The following is a 7,408-nucleotide window of genomic DNA, read 5'->3' as shown; positions in this document are numbered from 1 at the left end:
CTATTTAGTTGATTCAATTCAAGCAACAAGTATATTTTGAGGATTAATCTCAAGCCCAGCACTTTTTGAATGCATCAGATATATAAAAGAAAGGTAAGTTTCTTCCCATAGTAGATCAAGAATTTAATGGTGAGATGAGAAATTCACAAAGAAAACAACTAGAAAATAATACAAAAGAGTATATAATTAAGAGCTAAGCCACTTAATGTGAACCACACAATAAATTTTATTTAAATTGAACAAGTCCCAGCATGATTCATAGCAAGGAGAGAACATACATTGGTTTGTGAAGTGTGGATAGAATCAGGTATCAGAGTGGAGGGTAGAGGTATTTGAGACAGGGAACATGGAAAGTAAAGGCAGAGAAGAGAGAGCCAGCCTGGTGGGTACAACACCGTAGTAAAAAAGGCTTAGAGAAGAGCTTTTCTAAAGCATTGCATTAGTGCTGTTTGAAAGCATATTAGTTATGAAACTTCTGTCCTGCAAGGAACCCCATTCCCAAAGATCATGACTTGCTTGTAATGACCAGTGTTATGTAGTCTTGGCTTTAGGTTACAAGCATCTGGAGGGTTCAAGCAATACTTCCTTACTTGCTGTAGAACCATGCCTAAATCCAGTGAGATGAATAGTGACTTACTTTTTCAATATGCTTAATAAGGTCTAGGTTCCCAGACAGTAAAAACAATTCTCCAAACTTTTGTAATATGGGTTGAAATGTACCCAATACTACTTAGATGTACAGCAGATTATACATTTCTTTATTTCAAATAATCTCATCTTGTCTTTGAGTCCCCACTGCCACTGATAATTGAAGAAAAACTTAGTCTCTAGATAAAGTTAGAAAACCATAATTCAAAAAGGCACATGCACTCCAATGTTCACTTCAGCACTATTTACAACAGCCAGGTTATGGAAGCAACCTAAATGTCCATCAACAGAAGAATGGATAAAGAAGATGTGGTACATATACCACATCTTTTTTCTTCAAAATGAGCATTTATTTCACAGAAGCCTTGGCACAAAGAGGCTGGGGTGAATGTGGTTTTAGTGATTGTTCTTGGTTGCCTCCTTTACTGCAGCAATCAGTGGAGTGAGGCTGGAGGGGGGCTTGGCAATCTTCAGGAACTGATGCTGCAGCATCTCTTTAGCTGAACCTCTCTTCTCCACATCCATTTCAAGACAGCGGTTCAGAAAGTCTCGGAAGATAGCTGACAGCTTCTCTGGGTTCTGAAGCTCCGGGGTCCCATTGGTGGCGATGAGGTGCAAGGCTCTCAGAGGACTTTCACTGAGGTATGGGGGCTCCCCTTCAATCATTTCGATGGCCATGATGCCCAGGGACCAATGTCAACCTTAGGCCCATAGGCCTTCCGTGTCACAACCTCTGGTGCCATCCAGTATGGTGTTCCCACCATGGTGCTCCGTTTGCTCTGCTCTGGGGTGATCTGGGCACAGAATCCAAAATCAGTTAGCTTGACAGAGCCATCCATTCCCAACAGGATGTTGTCGCTCTTGATGTCTCTGTGAATAACTTGGTTCGAATGCAGAAACTCCAAAGCCTGCAGGCACTCACGGCCCACAGCTGCAATCTGGCCTTCATCCATGCAGGTTTCTGTTACCATGTCTGTCAAAGGACAATGCAATATTACTCGGCCATAAAAAGGAACGGAATTGGGTCATTTGTAGAGATGTGGATGGACCTCGAGAGGGTCATACAGAGTAAAGTAAGTCAGAAAGAGCAAAACAAATCATATATTAACGCATATATGTGGAATCTAGAAAAATGGTACAGATGAACTGGTTTGCAGGGCAGAAATAGAGACACAGATGGAGAGAACAAATGTATGGACACCAAGGGGGGAAACAGGAGGTGGGGGGAGGGGGTGTTGGGATGAACTGGGAGATTGGGATTGACATATATATACTAATATGTATAAAATAGATAACTAATAAAAGCCTGCTGTATACTTCACTGTACAGTAGAAACTAACACAACATTGTAAAATAGCTATACCCCAATTAAAAAAATAAATAAAAAAGAGACCCCAGAGAGCTCCCTGCTCCTTTCACCATGTGAGGACACAGCAAAGAGTTGGCCATTTATGAACCAGGCAGTGGGCTCACACCAGACAGGGCCTTAATCTTGGACTTCTCATCCTCTAGAACTGTGAGAAATAAAATTCTCTTGTTTATTAAAAAAAAAAAAATTAACGGTTACCTCCAGTTAAAAGTCTCTTAATCAATCCATAATTTTAACTTCCTATCAAAGACATTTCTTACAGCCAGAGGGGTCTCCTCTCCCCGCTCTTCCTTGCCAAGATTGTTGCTGAGTAGAGAAGGAAGCTTCTATGTATTAATGATGGCGGGAAGAAGGGCCTTTAGTCTACCTCCTATTCTCTTGATCTGTGCCATCCAACACAATAGTCACTAGCCATGGGTGGCTGCCGATCACTGGAAATGTGGACGGGCCACATGGAGCTGTGCAGTAAATGTAAAATACATACTGGCTTTCCAAGGTGTAGTACCCAAAAGTATATACATAAACTATCTCTTTAATATTTTATATTGATTTCAAGTTAAAATGAAAATATTTTGCCTTATATTGGGTTAAATAAATGTTAACTATTCAAATTAATTTCACCTATTTTTAACTTTTTTAGTGTGGCTGCTCGAAAACTGTAAATTGTATGTGTAGCTTGCATTATAGTTCCACTGGACTGGCTGCTCTGGGTCTTCTCCTACCTCCAGTGTAGTGTGTCCTCAGTCGTCAGCCCTGGCATCTACTGAGGACTGTCTGGTCCTGCATGGTAACTACTAATGATGGCTACTGTGCCCATCGCGGGGACAATCCTCCAGGTGTAAGTTCTTCACCAACTACAGCTTTCTTTTCCCAGCCCAAGCCACTTTGATCTTTCAGTCTGTGATATTGTGATTTATAATAAGAAATACGTATTTGTTCTTTGTCCTGTTTCTGGCACAGAGCTCCTAAAACCCTTGGCATTTCCTCTGACGAGAGCAGATACAGGTGTGTCTTGTTATGTTAATGAGGTGACTTTGGGAAAGCACTGAAGGGTGGGGCTGGTTACCAGGGAACCAACTCTGTGAGTGGAGGGTTGGAATTCTCAGCCCCCCACCCCACCCCACCCCCGCCTTTCCCTAGAGGCTGGAAGTTGAATCAATCACCAATGACTAATGGTTGAATCAATCATGCCTGTGTAATGAAGCATCCACTAAAGCCCCAAAGGACAGGGTTTAAAAACCTTCTGAGTTGGTGAACAGGTGATTTGAGAAGCGTAGTGGGCTCAGAGAGGGCATGGACTCTCCGAGCCATTTCCCCATAACTTTCCCTATGCATTTCTTCCATCTGGTTATTCTTAAATTGCATCATTTTATAATAAACCAGTAATCTAGTAGGTAAAATGCTTCTCCGAGTTTCATGCGCTGCTCTAGCAAATTAATTGAACACAAGTGGGGGCGGGGCATGGGAACCTCTGATTTATAGTCAGAAGTACAGATGACAGTCTGGACTTGCGACTGGCATCTTAAGCTGGGCAGAGAGTTGGTGTGAGGGACAGTCTTGTAGAAATGAACCCTTAACCTGTGGAATCTGACACTGTCTCCCGGTAGATAGTGTCAGAATGGAGCTGAATTGTAGGACACGCAGCTGTGGTCCAAGGATTGTTTGCTTGTTGGTGTGGTAAACTCCCCCCAACACATGCCCACATTCGAATTTGGGTGTAGAATGTTTACAGTCCTTGCAGCATCTCTGCTTTCTACCATTTAGTAGCATATAGGACTTCCCTGGTGGTCCAGTGGTTAAGACTCCATTTGCGGGTTCCATCCCTGGTTGGGGAACTAAGATCCTGTATGCCACATGGTGCAAACAAACAAACAAAAAAAGTAGCATATGAAGGTCATAGGCTTTGAATAATACTGTATCTCAGGCCCATTGCTCTAGAATCCTCCCAGGGCCCTTGTTAATTTATCATTCCAGAGCTATGATAGATAAAGCCATGAGGCTGATTACAAGCCTGGATGTTCTCAAATTCTCCCTCAAGCTATCTGGGTTTACTATCGTCTTGCTACACCCTCCTTTGCCCAAGGCCGAGAATGATGGCTCATCAAATTCCTATTCCAGGATTCAATTATGCTTATCTTCTCTCAGGTTGCAGCCCTGCTAATCTGTCTCATTTTCTCTTATCACGTAAAACTTTCTCTTTCCTCTTCCTGTCTGAAAGGGCTTTCCTATCCATCATGTTCTGCATGCTCCTTACACTATGCGTGACGGTAAAACTCTATAATCTGAGTTCATGAGATTGGCTCTTGATATTCAAAGGACAGCGTTTAGAAGACAGACTATAGAGCCACTGAGCTCTATTGGAGATCATCACTAATGTCGGGGACATAAATGTATGAGTTCCAGTTTTACCTGCACTGTCAAGGATTTGCTGAAATCCTGTAATTCTCTATATAACAATTGCTTCTAACCTTCACATAAACTATTTCATTTCTTCCTTTATAATATGTTTCAAAAAAGCTGTACTTTAAGTAATTACTATACTTACAAGTATCTACAAAATATATATATTTTGTAAAATTACACATATTCACTTTAAAAATTCAAAAATAAAATAAAATTAAAATTAAAATTAAAAATTCATACAGCACAGAAAAAGCCAAATAAGAATAAAAGTACCCAAAATACCCAAAAAATGATAACTGCTGCTAACAATTTTGTGACTATCTTTCCAGATACTGTGATTCCAGATTACTATGCTTAGTAGTCAATTTTAAATCAATAGGATTATTCTATACATGCTATCTTTTTCACTGAGAGATCGTGTGCATATATTTTCACATGAATTAATATAGAAACATATATTAATTTTAATGGCCACAGAGTATTCCACCATAGGATTGTATCTTAATTTTTCTGTCTAGTCCCATATTAATGGATTGGGAGGGGGCTAAAATAAAGAAAACAAGAAATGGACATCCTAACAGATACAACATTTTGCATTTGTGCAATTACTCCTTACAATAAATTCTAGAATTGAGATTGGTGGGTCAAAAGCTGTATACATTTTATATTTTGATACAGTGTGTCAAATTGCCTTGGAGAAAAGTTGTATTGATTTATATACCCACAGTAAATTAGAGGGTCTGTTTTCCTTCACTTCCTACAATAATGGGTCATTTCAATCTTTCACAACTTTATAGATGTGGAAATTATATTTCACAGTTGTGTTTGGTATTTTTTAGTAGAATTTTTTTTTTTTTAATTTTTTGGCCACACAGCATGAGGGATCCTAGTTCCCCAACCAGGGATAGAGCTTGCGCTACCTGCAGTGGAAGCGCGGAGTCTTAACCACTGGACCGCCAGGGAAGTCCCTTTCACAGTTGCTTTTAGTTCATGTCTTTGATTATTAATAAAGCCAGAAGTTTTTTTTTTTTTTTTTTTTTTTTTTGCGGTACGCAGGCCTCTCCCGTTGCGGAGCACAGGCTCCGGAAGCGCAGGCTCAGCGGCCATGGCTCACGGGCCCAGCCGCTCCGTGGCATGTGGGATCTTCCCAGACCGGGGCACGAACCCGTGTCCCCTGCATGGGTAGGCGGACTTTCAACCACTGCGCCACCAGGGAAGCCCCAGAAGTATTTTTATATTTATTTACCAATGTGTTTCTTCATATATCATTGGCCTGTTAAAACCTATCACAGATTTTTTTCCTATTGAGTTAATTTTTTTTTTTTTTTTTTTTTTTTTTTGTGGTACGCGGGCCTCTCACTGTTGTGGCCTCTCCCGTTGCGGAGCACAGGCTCCGGACACGCAGGCTCAGCGGCCACGGCTCACGGGCCCAGCCGCTTCGCGGCATGTGGGATCTTCCCGGACCGGGGCACGAACCCGTGTCCCCTGCATCGGCAGGCGGACTCTCAACCACTGCGCCACCAGGGAAGCCCGAGTTGTTAATTTTTTATAGATTTATTCATTTGTACATTATGGCTATTAATTTTTTGACATGTGTTATGAATTTTTCCTAAATTTTTTTTTTTTTTTTTGCGGTACGCGGGCCTCTCACTGCTGTGGCCCCTCCTGTTGCGGAGCACAGGCTCCGGACGCGCAGGCTCAGCGGCCATGGCTCACGGGCCTAGCCGCTCCGCGACATGTGGGATCTTCCCAGACCAGGGCTCGAACCCGTGTCCCCTGCATTGGCAGGCAGATTCTCAACCACTGCACCACCGGGGAAGCCCCGGATTTTTCCTAATTTTTTAATGAATCTTTTAGCTCGTTTATGGTATTCTTTGCCCTAAAGATGTTTTAAATTATAATGTAGTTTCCAGTTCCTGTGATAATTTCCAAACAACAAAATATAAATATATACACTTAGATTCCCTTCAAGTTCTTTTACATTTAAATCGTTGATTTATCTTAAAGTTTACAGGTATCTAAAAGTAGGGGTTTAACTTATCTTTTCTAAATCACTAGCCAACTGTTCAAAAATATTATTTGATGAATAATTCATCTTTTGTGCCACTAGTTTGAATACACCTTTACCATATAATGAATGCCATATATTAACTTGGTCCTATTTTTAGACTCACCAGCTTTTTCTATAACCTATTTCTGAGCCAATAATGCACTGTTTTTCTTTTTTGGTAGCTTTATGGTACATTTTTACATGTGGTAAGGCATATTATAATCCTCCAAATTCATTCTTCCCCACCCTACTCTGTTCCTTTGCTCTCTGGCTTTTGGTTGGGTTTGGCCAACAAAGAAAAGGGAAGGATTAGGGATTGTGAAGTCTAAGTATTTATTCTCCCAGCTCCCCACTTGTGGGTCCCTATGAATGGAGGTGTCTCTCATCCTATCAAAAGTCCCTGTTCCTAAAAGCCAGCCTCTCCACTCAGCTTTCTAAGTTTCTAAGTTACTGAGTTCCAGTAACTTTCCTCTTTTTCCTACTTCGGTCCTGGGAGTGGTAACAGTGTCCTGGGTTACTCATCCTGGGGTGTTGCACTAGATCTTCCAATTTCCCTTATATGCTGCCAAAACTTCATCAATATCCACTCTCCTCTCGGTACCTCGACTTGATTGTGTCATCTGTCTCTGGCTGGGAACCTTACTGATACAAGTGGTAATAGTGAATATCTCTATCTTATCCTGGCTTAAACTGGAATGCTTCCAGTGTTTCACCATTAACCATCCTTCACTACAGTTAACATCAAACCATCTCTACTGTCCTTGAACACACTCTATCACCTCTTCCTTCCCTCTCAGCACATGGTCTCACTTGCTACTATATCTGCAAACTTACATGCAGTCCTTTCTTCCTTCCCTCCTCTCACAGTGTGAGAGTGATTTCTCCTTTTGTCTCAGCTGAATTCCTCTGGCTATTAAGCTCAGGATTCCATCCTTTCA

The 7,408-nt window shown here is 41.4% G+C and overlaps 1 pseudogene; it reads right to left on the bottom strand.

Annotated features, from left to right (window-relative positions):
* Nucleotides 1-1,044: 1,044 nt before the first annotated feature.
* LOC101276604 (serine/threonine-protein kinase PAK 1-like) lies at nucleotides 1,045-7,186 on the bottom strand (annotated as a pseudogene).
* Nucleotides 7,187-7,408: the final 222 nt, after the last annotated feature.

Source organism: Orcinus orca, chromosome 3 (assembly GCF_937001465.1).
Source record: "Orcinus orca chromosome 3, mOrcOrc1.1, whole genome shotgun sequence".
NCBI lineage: Eukaryota > Metazoa > Chordata > Mammalia > Artiodactyla > Delphinidae > Orcinus > Orcinus orca.
Note: the sequence above shows the minus strand (reverse complement) of the source record. Positions and strands in the feature narration are given on the sequence as shown.